This window comes from Equus caballus, chromosome 8 (genome assembly GCF_041296265.1).
Source record: "Equus caballus isolate H_3958 breed thoroughbred chromosome 8, TB-T2T, whole genome shotgun sequence".
NCBI lineage: Eukaryota > Metazoa > Chordata > Mammalia > Perissodactyla > Equidae > Equus > Equus caballus.
Window position 1 is genome coordinate 88,500,506 of NC_091691.1, and position 19,153 is coordinate 88,519,658.

General features: G+C 39.3%; 1 protein-coding gene across 7 annotated transcripts in view; it reads right to left on the minus strand.

Annotated features, from left to right (window-relative positions):
* LOC100051371 (serpin B4) overlaps positions 1 to 18,929 on the minus strand; it is a 64,023-nt gene extending 45,094 nt beyond the window's left edge. For 3 of the 7 annotated variants that reach the window (XM_014727876.3, XM_001491507.5, XM_023647942.2), the window contains exon 1: positions 18,800 to 18,929. The gene's annotated coding sequence lies outside the window, so the exon portion shown is untranslated. The remainder of the gene's footprint in view (positions 1 to 18,799) is intronic. The other 4 variants (XM_070275814.1, XM_070275811.1, XM_070275812.1 and 1 more) reach the window with 3 other exon arrangements.
* Between the last annotated feature and the right edge of the window lie 224 nt (positions 18,930 to 19,153).

A 19,153-nucleotide genomic window follows, 5' to 3' on the forward strand; every position in this document is an offset into this window, starting at 1 on the left:
TCTCTTCCTATAAGGAGGAAGATACTAAACTTATTAGGCTTACTTAGTATGTTAAATTACATGGGAAGCATTGTCAAATAAGTGATGATAAACCTTCTTAGGTGGTATTAAGTGGATAAATGCTATTGATGTAAACGTTTTAAAACTATATAACATTCCTAAAATTCTCTGTCCGGGCTGTGAACCATAATTCCAGTTATTATCTTGAAGTGTTGTAAGTCACAGAAGTAACCAAGTTTCTTTGTCAATTGCCCTTCTGAGTCTTTTGTCATTTGTAGGTAGTTGCTGTTTTACTCTGCTGCTTTTTGCTTTTGCAAATATGTTTCATCTTCAGAGAGATTCATGGAAAGGACTCTGATACTTACTCTAGCATACAGGTTTATGATAAACGTTCAGATTATAAAACTGAACTGGATAAGAAATTACAGAACTCTAACACAAAAACTGATGACTTCATGAAACTGCTACCAGAAAATTAAGATCAAGAATCTATTATACAGGACTAAGTGAACTGATGAGGATGATTGTAATTTACATGACTTTTTGTTTGAGATATTGCTGATTCTGTTGATATTTTGTTTTGTTTTTTCATATTTAAAGAAAACTTTCTCTTTTCTCTTAAGTTGTGACTTACAACAATTTAGTAAATTATACCTTTGAGCAGAATTGAAGCATTTATCTTTTTGTCCCTACTTGATCTCTCCAGAACTTGGAAACTCGAGTGAGTGAGCATTGTTTTCATGTCAATATAGTTATTTGCATAAGTTTGATAAGAACCTGTTCTCTTATAACAGGACACAATTGGAAACATTGGTTATATTACCAAGGCTTTGACTAGAATGTCATATTTCAGAGAAACACACAGACTCAGATATGACAAGACAGATTTTGAGGAATAAAGCTTGATTTTATGGAATGAAACCACTTGGAAATATTGGCCTGGTACCTTGTTTACAGAGTTCCAGCAAACCGGATAAGTAAGGAAGGTCACTTATCTAGCAGGTGCCTGGAACCTTGAAATATTTTGGGAAACTTCAAGAGAAGGGAGGAATTCACCCAAATCTAAGGTATTGCAGGTGAAGCCTGATGACAAACACTTGGCTTGGCTTTCCTGGCCTCAAGGGGGCTTTAAATTTCAATCTGAGATTCCTTAAAAAAAAGTTCCTGCAAAGCAGATTTAAAAGAGCCTATATGATCAATTGCTATTCTTGCTGTACTTATGTAAATTTTGGGGCCAAATGTATTGAAACTAGACTTATTTTGTAAGCCAGTTAGTTTTAATTTGGCTATCTTTGGTAAAAATGAGGGTGATTTTAGAGAAAAATTATATTTCAATAGAAACTATAGTATCCATTGATGGATATTGTGTTCTAGTTCTGATAATTGTCTTTGAGGTTTTTGTTTTATATCTGTTAACTGAACTCAATCCTGAATTCTTCTAGTCTCCTGAAACATCTGGCTACAAATCCCCAAACTAATGTTTTCAATTTTTTTCCCCATCATTTTCATTTGAAATCATTGAGAACTGAACCTGCCCTTTTTGTGAAGCCCTGCAGAGTGAAGATGGGCAACTTGATGCAAACTTAAGAGAGAGTCATGTCTGTTGCTGTATAAGTCACTCAGAAAGATACCTGGACACTAGATGACATCATGAGAGACATTTCAAACTACAAAAAATGCTTCCACTCTTTTTGGCTGGCTGTTCCCTGGACTCAGAAACTGGTTTACAATTTGCTGCCACCATTAACCTGACTTTTCCTTTTTTCTTTCTCTAAAAATGACTTGTGTTAATAATTCAGGAAAAGATGAGACCAACATTCAGGCAATCTATGAACAAACATCCTCGCTTCACTGATATAACCAAGGAACAGACCCCAATCAGGCATGGACACTGATCAAGGGTACTCTCGCATCCCTCACCTGGTTCCTTCCCTTGTTGGGACCCCTGGTAATCATGCTGCTCCTATTAATTTTTGGTCCCTGTCTTTTTTACCTTATTGTCCTCTAGGATCCAACAATCCCACATTAAACTGATGGTCATACAAGGATTCCAGCCACTTCCAATGGCCGACCCACCTGGTCCTCACTCTCATTCCTACTGGACCCTGCAACAAGCTAAAAATGATTTTTACTTCTCCTGGATATAGGACTCCCTTCTCAATGGCCCCTGTCAGCAGGAAGTAGCTTCAGAAGAAGAGATCTTCACCCATGATCCTTAAAATTAAGGAGGACAAAATTTCCAGGAGGGAATGAGACAGGAACCAGCCTAATGAGACGAGGCCATCTGCAAGTCCTCGGGCCTGAAAAGATAAAGCACTAATAAGATTGGCCCTAACCAATCTGGGGCTAGGAGAATCAAATAGAGTCTACCAAGATCCACATTCCACAGCCTCGGGACTTTCCTGGGCTCATGCATGCGCCCCAGCACCCAGGAGTCCACTGAAGGTGACCCTGGCCCCATTAGCATAGTAAAAATCACACCCAGGGGTGGAGAGCTAGCATACTAATAATAAACACATCACAAGAGGTGGCATGTTGGACAACAGCACAGGCACAAGGAAAGTCTCCCCTCTACGTGCCGTGACAAGGCGCTCCTCCCCAGCCTTTGCCTAATAAAAGCCTCCCAATCCCGCTCCCTAGTGAGTCAGTCACCTGCCCCTTTCCTTTATGCCCCTGCTCCCTTGTGCCTCTCCTGTGCACAAGCTAATAAACTTACTTTTCTACTCTTGTTTGTTGTCTATGTTGATTTCTATCCTGGGGGACAATAAGAACCCAATGTTCCGGTAACATGATTGCAAAAAGGAATGTGGTCTTATATCATATTCACTAAAATGTCATGGTTTCTCCCAACAAAGAAAAGCTCTGGGTCATAGCTTCACTGGTGAATTCTATCACACATTTAAAAACTTAGCACCAGACCTTCTCAAACGCTTCAAAAAATTGGAGAGGAGGGGGCACTTCCTAACTCATTTCTATGAGGACAGCGTTACCGTGATATCAAAGCCAGATAGATGCTACAAAAAGAAAACTGCAGACCTGCATCTCTTTAAATATTGATACAAAATTCCTCATTAAAAAAACAAACTGAATTTAGTAGCATACTAAAAGGATTATACATCATGACCTAGCAGGATTTATTTCTGAAATGCAAGGATAGATCAACATATGAAAATCAATGTACTAAGAAATTAAGAGTAATTTACCAGTAACTATGTACTACCAAGTTAAATTATTTTCGATCATGACCAAATATAGTATAGGATTCCTGGTCCTGAAGAAATCTGCTTTTTCCTGCCTGTGCATATTTTTTGTATAGGTGCTTGTGGGTCATGTGAAATGGAAGTGCACATTGGCACAAGAATGAGATCTCTAAAGAGCAATAACATCTGGATAAAAGCACGGGCAGAAGAGGCTGTGGGTTGCAAACTGCAAAGCTTGTTGTCCTGAAGGAGATCATGTGCTTCCAGGACTCCTCACTGGTAACATCCACTCTTAAGGTTCTGACCTTCCTTATATCTTCCATCCTGGGCATTCAGTATTCCCTGGTACTTCCCTCAGCTTTCCTCAGAGACTCATCAAGTCTGCCCATACCATCAGTATCCCACTAACTGTTTCCTGGGTCACCGCCCTTCAAAATTCACACTATGTGACTGAGTGGTGTCAGATTATGTGTGGCATCTCATGACTTACTCTGCTACTCAATCTCCTCTTTGATCATAAAGTAATCCCTAAACCCACACTTCACTGGTGGATTGTCAGGCTCTGGGACACTCCAGTGGGTAGAGTCATGGTAAAGGAGCCTGATGCACCGTGAGTAAATACTCCCCTTGTGGTTCAGCCAGGCTCATCTGCTTCACTTTTCCCCATTTGGTCATTGGAGACAGAGGACCCAAGATGCAGATTAAAGGTGTGGTAGGCCGGGTGAAACTTACCCGATGAAATTGATACTTGTTTTCTCCACAGAATGTGTTGGCGATGCTCAGCTTACAGGCATCAGGAGGTTTATTTAGTTCAGTCAGAAGCTTTTGAAATTGTTTATACACATTTCCTGGCCTTTCAACCTTTAAACATTAAAAAGTGAGCTCATCTCATTCTCTGTTAATGTAAGTATTAAACCCAAATTAAATCTGTTAGATCCATACCTAAAGCTTGGGAGGTTAACAGATGACCTTCGTGCTTCTTCCCTGATATTGATGTTTTTACCTCAAATATACTTAAACATCTATTTTATGTTCAACCTTCTCTGGGAAATTCTTCTTCCTGCTCAAACCCACCCCTGTCCTTTTATTTGAACTACAGATGCATCGTCATTCTTCCATTGGATTGTCCTCTAATAGTTCAATTGAATAGGTTTAGTTTCCCAGTTAAACTTAAGTTTCTTAAAGGCAAGATTCATACGTCATTTTGAACAGCCATCGAGATGTGGTTATTGCCAAAGTGTATTGTGACCTGAAGCCCTGTCACACTCCTTGGTGGCATAATCATGTAAGATATGATCTCTGTGATCAATGGCTCCTGCCTTGTGATGGTCAAATATTTAGTGTAAGAAAAGGGTGTATGCAAGAAATGTTTGGTGAAGACTTCCCATATATCCAGACAGAAGTTTCTAAAGCTCTCCTTTAGAATAATATACCAAACCTTTCTTTGTTTTTTGGTTTGTTTAGTTTAGAGTAGGGTTTGTCAACCATAACATTGACATTTTGGACTTTTAATATTATAATTTATAATAAGAAATATATATTCGGTCTTCATTCATTTCTGGCACAGAGCTACTAGAACCCTTGGAATTTCCTAAGTGATGAGAGCTTTAAAGATATCTTCGTTATGTTAATGAGGTGACTTTTGGACTACTCCTAAGGATGGGGGCTGGTTGTCAGGGGAACCAACCATGTGATGAGAGGGTTGGAACTTTCTGGGGAGGGGAGAAGGGATGAAGGTTGAATCAATCACCTATGGCCAATGATTTAATCAATCATGCCTATGTAATAAAGCCACCATAAAAACTCAAAAGGACAGGGCTGGAGAACTTCCAGGTTGGTGAACACATTGGGGTGCTGGGAGAGTGGTGAGGGCATGGAAGCTTCATGCTCCTTCCCACATACCTTTCCCTATGCATCTCTTCCATCTGGATGTTCACATCTCTATCCTTTATCACATCATTTAATAAACTGGTAAATGTAAGTAACTGTTTCCTTGAGTTCTGTGAGCCACTCTAGCAAATTAATTGTGCTTGAGGACGGGTTGTGAAAATGATTGATTCAAAGCCAATAAGTCAGAAGGACAGGTGACAACCTGGACTTTCAATTAGCTTCTGAAGTGGAATGGAGACAGTCTTGTAAGACTGAGCCCTTAACTTGTGGGCTAGACACTATCTCCAGGTAGACAGTTTCAGAATTGAGTTGAATTCTTAGACATCCTGCTGGTGTCCAAGAATTGCTTGTTGGTGTGGGGAAGCCCACATATACAAACATTAGAATTAGTTCCAGGAACCCAAAAAGAGGCCTTGATGATTTTTTTTGCCTTGGGGGGCTGTCCTGTGCATCACAGAATGTTTAGCAGCATCCCTGACCTGTCTCCACCAACTGCTACTAGCACACTTCAACTTCAGTTGTGACAACCCAAAATGTCTCCGTATTGCCAAATGTCCATGGGGTGCAAAATGGCCCCCAGTAGAGGAACAGTACTTTGCAGAAGGCTTAGGAAAGAAAATTTTATGAAAATGAAATTATTTTGCCTCATAAAACTAGGTCATTACTATTTTCACTAGACTGTGAACTCCTAGAGTGTAGATTCCTTATTTTATTTACATTTCTTCCTTGCGTAAATCTAATATACAAATATATCACATATTAGGTACTCAATAAATGTTCCCTGATTTGAAATGGATTGTAAAATTTTGTCAAACACATTTATAGAAGATATTTCTAAGAGTTCTAATTGAGTTAAAAATCAGGAGAGTTTTTTCTTTAAAAACTTGTTTCCACCACTATGTGCTACATATCGTACATTCTCCAGAGACACATTTATAAATATGTTTCTAAGAGTGCATGGTGTATGAGGGAATAAGGGCAGTAATATTTCTGAGAAACAATTCAGCTCAGTGCTGCATGTTATACTGTCTTGAAAGACACATTTATAAGGCTGATTCTAATTGTGCTGGTCAGGTAAATACATTAGTATAGGATTATTTTTCTTCAAAACACTACATTCCAAATTCTACGATGACTGTTAAACACTCTCCAAAGACACATTTGTAAAGGATCTTTCTAGGTGTGCTAGTTCATGAGTAAACCAGAGTTGAGTTATTTCTGTGAAGCACTGTGTTCAGATTTCTATGCTATATATTATACAGTCTCTAAAGTCACATTTTTAAGAAATGTTTCTAAGAGTGCTAGTTTTGTGAATGAATCAAGGTAGCATTTTTATGGAAATCATTGTGTTCAGAACTCTGCTCTCTGTTATGTATTCGCTAAAGACTTACAAATTGAAAATGTTCCTAAGCCTGCTAAACAACAACTTTATACAAAAATCTTTTCTGATGGTGGGCTCCCACCTATAAGCAGCTTACATTCCAGAATTTCTTTGTTGTTGTTTCAAATAGAAATATTTTTCCCCATGTGTACCTGAATCATCACTATGACTGTTTAGAAATTCAACTATCTCATGGGCCAATTCTTCTGTGAAGAAGAAAATATTGTGTGTGGAGTTGCAAATATGTTGATGGGGATGTGCAGATGCGATGAGAAAGTCTTTCTCTTCCTAACTCAGGCAGCTTCCCCATCTGTTCCTAGATTCCACTCTGGTCCAAGACCTGAGATATTTAACCAGTGTGTCTCAGACTTCAGCAGGCACCAGGATGTCCTGGGAGGCATGTTAAAATATAGATTTCCTGGTCAGAGCCCAAGAGATTCAGATTTAGCAGATGGATATGAATCTACAACTCTTATAAATACTCCAGGGGACGCTGACAGGTGATGCTTGGACCATTCGCACATCTCTATGAAGCAGATGAGTGAAGGTCCTCCTGCTCATGTGGCCTCTCAGAAACAGTTCTTATCCCAGGGCCATCCAGGAAATAAGACTTCTTTTGTTGCTAAAGTTACACGATGAGCAGAAATAAAACTTAGTTTCAGAGGAAAACCCAATCTCTTCTGGATAAATCAACAGAGCACACAGTGGATAGATTTTGGACAAGGGCTCAGGGTGAAGAGAAGGAGAGAGTGAGTGAAGAGATCTTGTGGGGTCCGGCAACATCAGGGAACCCAACTTCAGAGTTGCAGAAAAGGGAGGTATATGCACAAAGGATTATCTTATCTCAGCCTCTGCTATCAGTCCTGGACCTGGCACCAGGAAGACTTTTTTTACCCTTAGGTGAGGTTAGTATCCAGCAAGAAAACCCCAAGTGGAGATGTTATGCAGGGAAGGGCCATTAGCCAGCCTGCCCCTGGTGGCAGGACCTGGTGTCTTTGATGAGTAGACAAGGGCAAGTGTCAGAGTTTGGCAGTAGTCAGGGGAACTGGGGTCCAACGAGGTTCTACTACTAACACCTGTGTGACCTTGGGCCAAGCATTTCACCTGCCTGAGCCTCTGTTTCCTTCTCTTCATTAAGAGCTTAGACTTGGATGCACTAAAACATTTCCCTGCTCTCAACTTCCATCAGCCCATCATTCCATACTTCTCTCCACCTCTGTAGCTTTTCAACAGAATCACAGATCCATAGAAAGTACTGCAGGAAAATCTTAAGCATCCACGACAAGCACTGCATGCTATTTGTTGAACCTGGCACCTCAGGATGAGGGAGGGAGCAGTTCATTGGCCCCTCAAAACAGGCTCAGAGGCAGGCAGTTGTGTGATTGGGTGAAGATTCCTACCATCAACTGCTTTTCAGCCCCATGTCTGTGCTTGGGTGAGTTCTGTCTGAAGACTGAAGGAGTCCATCTTGCACTAACATTTAACATAAAAAAAATGCTACACTGAGTGACATAGTTTTCCAGTTGTCTTTTAAGTGAGGCTGAGATGAATGGCGAACACAGAGATAAGCTTGTGAAGTTCTTAGCACAGTGCTGGGCACAGGAAGGGCGCTCACCAATGGTAAAGACAAGCAGGTTCATAGAATTAGGTCATCCATCCAAAGAGATCAACAAGTGTCAGAGCCAAGTGGTGACTCAGGTGTGCCTGAATCTAGAAGCTTCTACCTGCTAGCTACAAGTTTGAGATATCAAAGCGCTAAACCAAACTATCTCACAGTAATCATTGTCCAAAATATGCTTTGATTTATGCTTGTTTCTCTTAATCCCATTAAGTTAATTTAAATATGATTATTTTATCAGAATTAATATGACTATTACTATAATTATTTTATAATATAATAACAACCATTTATTAGGGCTGCATATGGAGGCCAGACATTTTTGTAATTACTTTTCATCTCTTTGCATGTATTGAGGCAGATTCTTTTATCACTCTCAGTTTACCAATGGGGTCACTGTGGCTCAGAGCAACTGCGTCTTGCCCATGTTCTTCGTACATAGAAATCTCCATCTCAGAGCCAGTTTCCTGGAAAACCGACCTGAGAAGAATACCAATGTAGCCAGACCCATTCATAAAACTACTATTGACAGGCAATGTGTTGGGAATGCAAAACTGAATAAAGCATAGCCCTCGGGTAAGCCAGAGGGAAGAGAGACATCAAAACAAACCACTGCAGTATGCAGGGCAGTGTGATATGTGCACTAACAGAAGTGAAAGCAAAATGTAGAGAAGGGAGTTGTTTGGATGGGATGAAGAAGAGAAGACATCTGTTCAAGGTTCGAAGGATGAGTAGGAGCGCAAGAAATGGGTAAGTCTGGGAGGGGTCCAATACAGCAGAGGGAGGAGATATGCAGGTTGTGTCTTTGGAACAACACGTAATTCCATTTCACTAAAGCAAAAAAATGCAGGAAGGGGCACTCAGGTGGGAAATGAGATTAGGAAGGGAAAATTTCCCAGTGATGAGGGCCTCCTGTGCCATGATGAAGGGGCTGAGAAGAGTTTGAAGGGTTTTAAGCAGGTGAGTGAGTGATTACCAGATTTGTATTTCAGGATGATAACTACGGATGTTTTTTTTGAGGATGGAAAGCAGGAGGCCCTAATGGGAAGATTTGCAATAGTCTGAGTAAGAGATTATGAAGGGATGGACAATAAGAGAAATTCCAGAAATAGGTAAGAAGCAAAAATTATAAAGTTTGGTAATTGATAGGGGAGATAGAGGAAAGAAAGGAATTTAGGATGACTCACACATTTCTGACTCAGGGAGCAGGACTTAGTGATGGTGCCATTCACTCACAGGCTCAGTTTGAGAATATTTGAGATCAGCTTTTCAGGGAACATCAAAGGTGTAGATAGTTTGTTTTGTTGGTGTGGAGTCTGGTGAGGTAAGCAGGTTACAGACACAAATTTTCATGTCATCTATTCAGGTGGTTGTTAAAATAATGTGAGTGGTTGAGGTCATTTTGGGAGATGTGATATAATAATAAGGGAACAAAGGACGGAAACTAGGAGAAAATCAGGTGGTGGAAAGGGGAAGAGGAATTGGGTTAGGGCACTGAGAAGGATGAGAGCGGAGAAGGGAAAACCGGGGGAGAATGGCCAGCATGTTAAATGCAGCACACGTGCACAGCGCAGTGGTGCCTGCTTCTGTTTCAGTAGCCCTCACACTCTTCAGAATTACTCAATCTCAAAGAGCTTTCATTTATGTGCATTTCTCTAATGATATTCACTGTATTAGAAATTTAAACTGAAAAATTTTAAGTATATTTTCTAAGATACATAACATCTTAACAATAAAATAACAATAATAAAATCATTACATGCTAATATAAATAACATTTTTATGAAAAAAGATATGTTTTCAAAACAAAAAATTAGTGTTAAAAGAAGCATTTTCTTGCATTTTTGCAAACCTCTTTGATGTCTGGTTTAATACAATTAATGTCTGGCTAGATATATATATCTGCATGTGCATTCAATCGGTTATAGTACGTTGTTTTGATTGAAGTGTATGAAGAAAATCTGGCCTCACAGAGATGGGTAGCTGGAAAATAAAGGGGAATTTTCACGGGCTTTTTAATTAACTGTGATTTTAGTTTACATTTCCCTGATGACTAATGATATTGAACATCTTTTCGTCTGCTTATTTGTCATCTGTATATCCTCTTCAGTAAAATTTTTGTTTCATGTCCATTTTCTGATGGAATTGTTTGGGGTTTTCACTGCTGAGTTTTGAGGATTTTTTAAAAAAAATACATTCTAGGTATTAGTCTTTTGTTGGATACGTGGTTTGGAAATACTTTCTCAGAGTCTGTAATCTGTCTTTTCATCCCCTTCACAGGGTCTCTGGCAGATCAAAAGTGTCCAGTTTGGACAAGATCCAGTGTATCAATTTTTCCTTTTACGGCTCTTGTTTCTTGTCTTAAGTCTAAGACCTCTTCCTCCTAGCTCTAGAGCCTGAACAATATTTTTCTTCTTTTTCTTAAAGTCTTCTAGTTTTACACTTTACATTCAGTGCATAATCCATTTTAAATTTATTTTTATATATGGTGTTAAGTTTAGATCTTGGTTCTCTTTTTGCGTAAGAATTTCCAGTTGCCCCAGCATGAACTGTTGAAAGGCTATCCTTCTTCCATTGAATATCTTTTGCTCTTTTGTCAGAAATCAGTTGAACCTTGTAGTGTAAGTGTTTGTCTTTAAGCTTTGGATTGCGAAGGCATCCTTTTCAAGACATCTATCTTGAATAAACATGTTGCCAACTGAAGGACACATCTAGTAGCAAAATAACCAGAGAAGGAATAAGGCCGCCCCCACCAATGAAGCTGCCTCTTTCAGAAAGCCCTGAGTAACCTAGACAACTGACAACTTGAGTGACCCCGCTTCTCCCTTTCCAGGCCCTAAATTCCCACTCTTATCCTTTAAATTAGCCAATAAAGAGTGAACACCCCACCCTCAGACCATAACCAAGGCAAAGCCCCAAGTCCATACTCTCTCTCTACCTGAAACCTTGCTGTGTGCCCATTGGGCATGTCACTCCAGGACTCGTCAAGAATTAATCTGGTTCCTCAAAGTTCCCTGATAGTTTTCTGAAGTGAGCCCTGCAATCATGATAAGAACTACAAGGGCCAGTCCAGCCACAGCATCACTATCAATAGACTGGGACTGACACAACAAGCTGATTTATGTGAATGAGTCTATTTTGGGGTTCTCTATCCTGTTCCATTGATCTATCCCTTTGCCAGTGCTATACATCTTTACGATGTTGAGTTTTCCAATCCATGAACACAGGGTATCTCTCTGTTTATTTAGGTCTTTTCTTTCGTTCATCAGAATTTCGTAATTTTCAGCATACAGATTCTATATATACTTTTTTGGTTTTTTTGTTTTTTGCTGAGGAAGATTAGCCCTGAGCTAACTTCTGTGCCAATTTTCCTCTATTTTGTATGTGGGTTGCTGCTACAGTATGGCTGATGAGTGGTGTGGGTCCACGCATGGGATCAGAACCCACAAACCTGGCCACCAAAGTGGAGTATGCGGAACTTTAAGCACTCAGCCACAGGGCTGACCCCTATACATACTTTTTTTTTTCTATACATACTTTTTAAAGTGTATATCTTAAGTATTTTATTTTCTTTGAGCAATCACAAGTGATACATGTGTTTTAAATTTTGGTTTTCATGTGCTCGTTGTTAGTATAGAGAAATGTGGTTGATTTTTACGTGTTGATCTTGTATCCTACAGCCTTGCTGAACTCACTCAATTACAGGAATTCTTTTTGAGATTCCTTGGGATTTTCTATATAGATAGTCATGTCATCTGAAAATAGGGGCAATTTTATTCCTTCTGTTCCACTATATTTGTCATTCTTTTTTCTTGCCTTATTGTAGTGGCTAGAATTTCTAGGACTATGTTGAGTAAGAGTGGTAAGAGGGACATCTTTTCCTTGTTCCTAATTTTAGGGGAAAGATTTAAGTCTCTCATCATTAAGTTTAATGTTAGCTGTAGTTTCTTTGTATGTGCTTTTTATCAAGTTGAGGCAATTTGCCTCTATTCCCGTTTTGCTGCAAGAGTTTTATCACGTATGGGTATTGGATTTTGTTAAGTGTTTTCTGAATCTTTTGCTACATGCATATGATTTTTCTTCTTTAAACTTTTGGTGTAGTGGAGATCTTTGAATATTGAAACAATTTTTCATACCTGGAATAAATTCCCCTTGGTAAAGGTATATAATTCTTTGTACACATTATTGGATTTGAGCTGCTAATGTATATTTTTTTAAATAACTCCATTACACTGCTCTTCTTCCTTTTTTTTTTTTTAAGATTGGCCCTGAGCTAACATCTGATGCCAATCTTCCTCTATTTGTTTTTCTCCTTGAAAGCCCCAGTACATAGTTGTATATCCTAGCTGTAAGTCATTCTAGGTCGTCTATGTGGGATGCTGCCACAGCATGGCTTGATGAGTGGCATGTAGGTCTGCACCCAGCATCTGAACTGGCAAACCCCAGGCTACCAAAGCAGAGTGCACGAACTTAACTGCTTGGCCATGGGGCCAGCCCATGCTAATATTTTGTTGAGGGTTTTTGCATTTATATTCATGAAAGTTATTGATCTGTAGTTTTTAGATTTTTTATGCAGTCTTTGATTTTGGTAACAGTGTAATGCTGGCCTCATATAATGAATTGGGAAGTGTTCTTCCTCTTCTATTTTCCACAAGAGATTGTGTCAAGTTAGCTTTAATTTTTCTTTAAATACATTGTAATATATTTTTTTTTTCTTCAAGATTTTATTTTTTCCTTTTTCTCCCCAAAGCCCCCCAGTACATAGTTGTGTATTCTGCGTTGTGGGTTCTTCTAGTTGTGGCATGTGGGACGCTGCCTCAGCGTGGTCTGATGAGCAGTGCCATGTCCGCGCCCAGGATTCGAACTAACGAAACACTGGGCCGCCTGCAGCGGAGCGCGCGAACTTAACCACTCGGCCACGGGGCCAGCCCCAATACATTGTAATATTTTATGAAACCATTTGGACCTGGAGATACAATGGTTATAGAACAATTCAGATGATCTATTTTGTCTTAGTTTACTAGCTTGTGGTTATTGTGGAATTGGATTATTTTTTCTAAATTGTCACAAACATCAATATAAAGTTGTTTGTGGTGTTCCTTTATTACACCTTAATAGCTGTAGGATCTGTTTAATATCTCATTTCATTATTGATATTGGTTATTTGTGGTCTCTCTTTTTATTTCTGTTATTCTTGCAAGAGATTTTATCAATCTTACTTTTTTTAAAGAATCAGCTTTTATTTTCACTGATTTTCTCTATTGTTTCTTAGTCTCAGTTTCTTTGAGTTCTGCTTTTGTCTTTGTTATTACTTCTTTCTGTTTGTTTGCTTTGGATTTATTTTTCTCATCTTTTTCTAGTTTCTTGGCATGTGAACTTAGATGATTGATTTGATACCTTTTCTCTTTTCTAATATAAGTACTTAGTACTATATATTTCCCTTAAAGTGCTGTAATTACCTTAAATGTGAATGTTCTAAATACACCAATCAAAAGACAGAGATTGGTAGAGTAGATTAAAAAAACCCTGACAATTATATATTGTTTACAAATGACTCACTTCAGATTCAACAGCAAAAGTAGGTTTGAAAGTAAAATAATGGAAAAAAGATATACCATGCAAAAATTAATCAAAAATAAGCAAGAGTGGCTGTAATAATACCAGATAAAGTAGATTTAAGAGCAAAGAAAACTAGAGATATCAGGAAGACATAACAATCCTAAATGTATGCACCAAACAATAGAGCCTTAAAAGGCTTGAAGCAAAAACTTATAGAGCTGAAAGAAAAAATAGACAAATCCACATTTACACCTGAGGACTTCAACATCCCCCACTGAACAAGTGATACAGTGTTGATTAAACAGAAATTAGCAAGAATATAGAAGGCCTAAATAACAAAATCTGCCAAGAAAATCCAAGTGATATACATAAAATGATCCATCAAACAACAGCAGGATACACATTTTTTTCAAGCTTTCATGAAACCCATACCAAAATAGACAATATCCTGCACCATGAAACACAACTCAACAAATTTAAAAGAATTTAAATGCAGTGTATGTTCTCTGATCTTAAAGGAATAAAACCAGAAATCAATAATAGAAATACAATAGGAAAATCTCCAAGCACTTTTAAATTAAACAACACATTTCTAAGCAATCCATGGGTGAAAGAAAAAGTCTCAAAAGAAATTCAAAAGAAATACAAGCATATCTCGGAAATATTGCCGACTCGGTTCCAGACCACCAAAATAAATTGAATATCACAATAAAGTGAGGCATACAATTTTTTTGGTTTCTCAGTGCATGCAAAAGTTACATTTACCCTATACTGTAGTCTACTAAGCGTGCAATAGCATTTTGTCTAAAAAAACAGTGGACTTACAGTATTTTAAAATAAAATTAGCAAGGAGAAGGATATCTATCATATGTCCCCAAATTTCTATTATTTCCATTGTTATTTCTTCTGGATGAGCCAAGATTTCTTCTTTTATCATTTTCTCTTTGAAGAACGTCCTTTAGCCACTCTTTTCTCTTTTTTTTTTGAGGAAGATTAGCCCTGAGCTAACTACTGCCAATCTTGCTCTTTTTGCTGAGGAAGACTGGCCCTGAGCTAACATCCATGCCCATCTTCCTCTACGTTATACGTGGGACGCCTACCACAGCATGGCTTGCCAAGTGGTGCCATGTCCGCACCTGGGATCCGAACAGGTGAACCCCAGGCCGCCGAGAAGCTGAACGTGCGAACTTGATTGCTGTGCCATCGGGCTGGCCCCCTTAGCCACTCTTTAAAGATAGGTCTGCTAGTGACAAATTCTCTTACTTCACCTTTGTCTGAGAATGTCTATTTGTCTTCCATTTCTGCAGTTTTCTGGGATATGGAACTAATAGTTGGTAGTTCTTTTCTTTCAGCACTTGAAAAAGGCGTGCTGCTCCCCCCTGGTCTCCATGGTTTCAGGTGAGAAATCTGCTGTCATTCAAATGAGTGTTTTCCTACAGCTAATGTCGTTTTTTCTCTGGCTGATTTCAAGGGTTTTTTTTTTTTTTCTTTTGCTTTACTTTTCAGAATTTAATTTTTATGTGTCTTCACCTGTATTTCTTTGTGTTTATCTTATTTGGGATTTATTCAGTTTTTTTTACTCAGTAGGTTTATATCTTGCAAAATATGGGAAGCATTTAGCCATTATTTCTTAGAATGTTCTTTCATCTCTACTGTCCTTGTTCTCTCCCTCTGTGACTCTGATGACACAAATATTGGTTCTTATGTTATTGTCCCATTGGTTCCTGAAATTTGTTAATTTTTTTTCAGTTTATTTTCTGTTGGTAAATTGTGTAAATTCTATAAATCTGTTCAAATGGGTAAATTCTATTATTCTCTCCTTAAGTCCACTGACCCTATCCTGCGTCTTCTCCACTCGAACACTGAGCCTGTCCAGAAAGCTCTTTATTTTTGTTGTTGCATTTAAAAAATTTAAAATTTCCCTTTGGTTCTTTTATAATTTCCATTTCTTTGTTGAAATTTTCTATTTTTTCATTTGTTTCAAAAGAATTGGAATTGCTTGCTGAAGCATTTATATGATGGCTGATTTAAAATCCTTGTCAGACAATTCCAACACCTGATTCATCCGATGCTGCTGTCAGTTGATCGCTTTTTCTCATTCAGTTTTTATGTTTCTGGTTATTGGTATAACAGGTGTCTTGTTTTTAAATAATATCATAGATATTTTGACTATTATGTTAGGAAAGTCCGGGTCCTATTTAAGTCTTTTATTATAGCAGGCAGTCATCCTATTTAGATTTAGCACACAGGCCCTGGCCTAATTTTGTGGGCTGTGGTTTCAATGAAAATTTTATTTTCAGAGCTTTTGCTTTGCTATTTTGTTCTGCTTGATGCCTGTTGCATCTGGGTGTCCCAATAGTCATGACTGGTGCCACCTGAGAGGGTGAAAGGAGATTCCCTAGGCAGGGCCACCTGGTGTCTCTGGGATGGGAGAAAGGAATCTCTGAATCCTATAGGATCATTCTATAGGGATGAAGGGCACTTCCCAGGCCTGGCCATTTGTTGTGGCAAGATCTTCCTTGCTGGTGCTCCCTGGCTATCTGGTGTCTTTGAAACAGGAGGTGAGTCACAAGCCCCATGGAGAAGAAGCACACTTTACCTAGATTGTTATTGTTTGCAGAGCTCCCAGTCAATCCTCATACTAGGGGTTCATCTGATGTTGTCAGAGGGACTCCTGTTCAATCAGGATGAAGAATGAGCCTATGTGGGCTGCTTTCTATTGTTAGGTTGGGGGTGAGGAATTGCTGGGTGTGGGTACATCATCAGCAGAATGGAGGGTTATAAGATGCTTTGCTGTTGTGCTGTTCCTTCAGTCCTGGGGTCACAAACTAGCTTGCTTTTTTCTTAGCAACTTTCAGAGTGTTCCTTTGGTTGTCTCTCCTCAGAGGGAGAGGTTATTATTTTTGGAGTATGCTGATCTATTTCAATGAGAAAGCCTATAGGATATTCCCCAGAATTTTGTACAGGGCTTCTTTGGTTGGACATAGGCAGCAGTTAAAAGAAAGGATTATTCAGACATCAACAGGTAAAGAGCTCTAATGGTCAAGGTGGAGATTGACTACTAACTGGTTCTAGTCTTAGTTGGACCCTAACCAAATATGTCAATTCTACACTTTCTTTTTTCTTTCTTCTGTAAGATGAGCAGTTTGGTCTAACTAAATTTTGGGGTCTCTTCCAGCTATCATCTGTATAAGCTGAAATCTATCCTTTTTGTGTTTTGTTAAATGAGGGTGATGTGCCAGGTTTCCTCCAAAATTTCTCCCAGCGGTTCAGGCATTTGGGTTTGGGAAGACAGGACATGGAGACCAGTTCAGGTATATCTCTTTACACCACAACCACAGTTTGATCATTTGTTCATTAATTATTTATTTGTTCATTTGGTTCATGATCATTAATGAATCAAGTACGTTTTGTATGCTTACTTTGTGCCACTTTTGTCCTAGGTTCCATAAAAAATAAGAAGTAAAACAAGACAGATTCTACCCTCATGTTTCTCAGCCACTTATCTGGCAATATCTTCCAGTAAACAAACGTTAAATAATGTGAATAAGTAACCTGAGAGGCTAAGACGTAGAATGTGATTAGACTCACCGGACAAGGCAGGTGAAGGTGCCTCGGGAGTCTGAGACCTGCAAGCACAATAAATCTCAAAGCTTTAGCACTCTTTGGCCCCCATGAGCGTGCTCCGGTGATCCTGCAAGCTTTTGTTCCTTAATGAGTTCAAACATGAACTACGAGTGCTGTCACCACCTCTATTCATTGTGCTGTGTAATTGCAAGAAATAATTGTAGTTTGCCACTTCCCTATGAAGCAATTGTTTGGGCAACAGTCTTCTGACATTTTGTACCCAGGATGGTTACAGAGTCTCAGGATTGCGCTTTCTAGACTCTCTTACTTGGTTAATAACACAGTATCTCATTTCCTCAAAGCTATGGGCTGGCACTATAACCTCTGAGAAGCAGGTAATCACACAGCCCTTGGCTCCAGCATCATAGACTCCTAGAACTAAAAAGGACCTTAGAAGTAAAGTCAGCAGCAAGCATAAATTACAAAACATACTGAAAGGGTGAAAAATACACAAGAAAATTAAACATTTAGCAAAACAAACAGCAAGGTAAGTTCTTTAGGAGATCTGCTGAGCTGCAGCCACTGTGTGGAAGCCACCTCCTGGCCTCAGAGATGGGGCAAAGTACCAGGACAGGGAAGTGACTCCAGAAAATCATTTGATCTGTTTGATTTGCAAGTAAAGAAAAGAAGGCCAAGAGGATTTTCTCAAGATTGCCGAGAAAACAAGACGAGTTATTTGACCTCAATCTGAGGGACATGAGGGACATGGTCTCTATCTCCCAGAACCCCTCTGGAGCCTGTGGTCCAACTGTTCCTTTCCTCTTCTCCTTCAGCTCTCCCATCTTCTTCCTTGTCTTCCCTCCCCCCATTTATTTATTTATTTATTGAGGAAGATTAGCCCTGAGCTAACTACAGCCAATCCTCCTCATTTTCTGCTGAGGAAGACTGGCCCTGAGCTAACATCCATGCCCATCTTCCTCTACTTTATACGTGGGACGCCTACCACAGCATGGCTTTTGCCAAGCAGTGCCATGTCCACACCCAGGATCCGAACTGGAGAACCCCAGGCCACCAAGAAGCAGAACATTTGAACTTAACCGCTGTGCCACCGGGCCGCTCCCCCTCTAGATTCTTCCACATTGACTTCTAGCTCCTTTCACTTGTTTTTCTTTGGTATATTGCAGAAATTTTTAATATCCTTACACTTATTAAATTGAGTACTCTATTTTGACTCTTTATTTTATTTTATAAGTGGATATGTTGAATATTTTTATTTTTCTCTCTAAAAAAGAGCTCGTTAATTGAATTGCTTAGTGACCCTACATTTACTCTATGATTTGGATCCAACTTCCCTGCACCCTGTCCCCCCCACCCCCCAAAAGGACCTCTTTCTTTCCCTGCTCCAGGTGATCCCTCTTGGATCCTAGCCCTGGAAAAATTTCTTTTCTTTTCTTTTTAATTCTCTAATAAGCCTCTGTGGTATACACAAACCTCAGACAATAGCAGCAATATGGTTCACTCTTTTCGGCTCTCAGCATTACTCAGAACACAGGCGGAAAATCTAAAAATAACAACAGAACTCACAGCGACTCCCAAGTGTGAACCTGTGTGTTCTCCGGGTGAGCCTTCCTTTGGGAAGCTGGACTTTGCCTCCGCCTCCCCCTAGCACACACGCTGTGGAATGCAGTCTCCAAGGAACACAGAAAGAGAGGGCGGTGCCAAGCGAGGGTGGAGGGTTGAGGTTTTTTGAGAGATTGAGAAACCCAGGAAGCTGATTAGCCCCAGAAAGTCAAACTAGAAAGCATGTTGTCATTGCAGGGCCAGTAGCTGTCAGAGGAGGGGACTGATGGGGTTCCATAGATTGAGGATGAAGAAGGATCTTAAGCATTCATAAAATCCAAGAGAATAAAACTGACAACTGCTTCTGAGATACCAGCA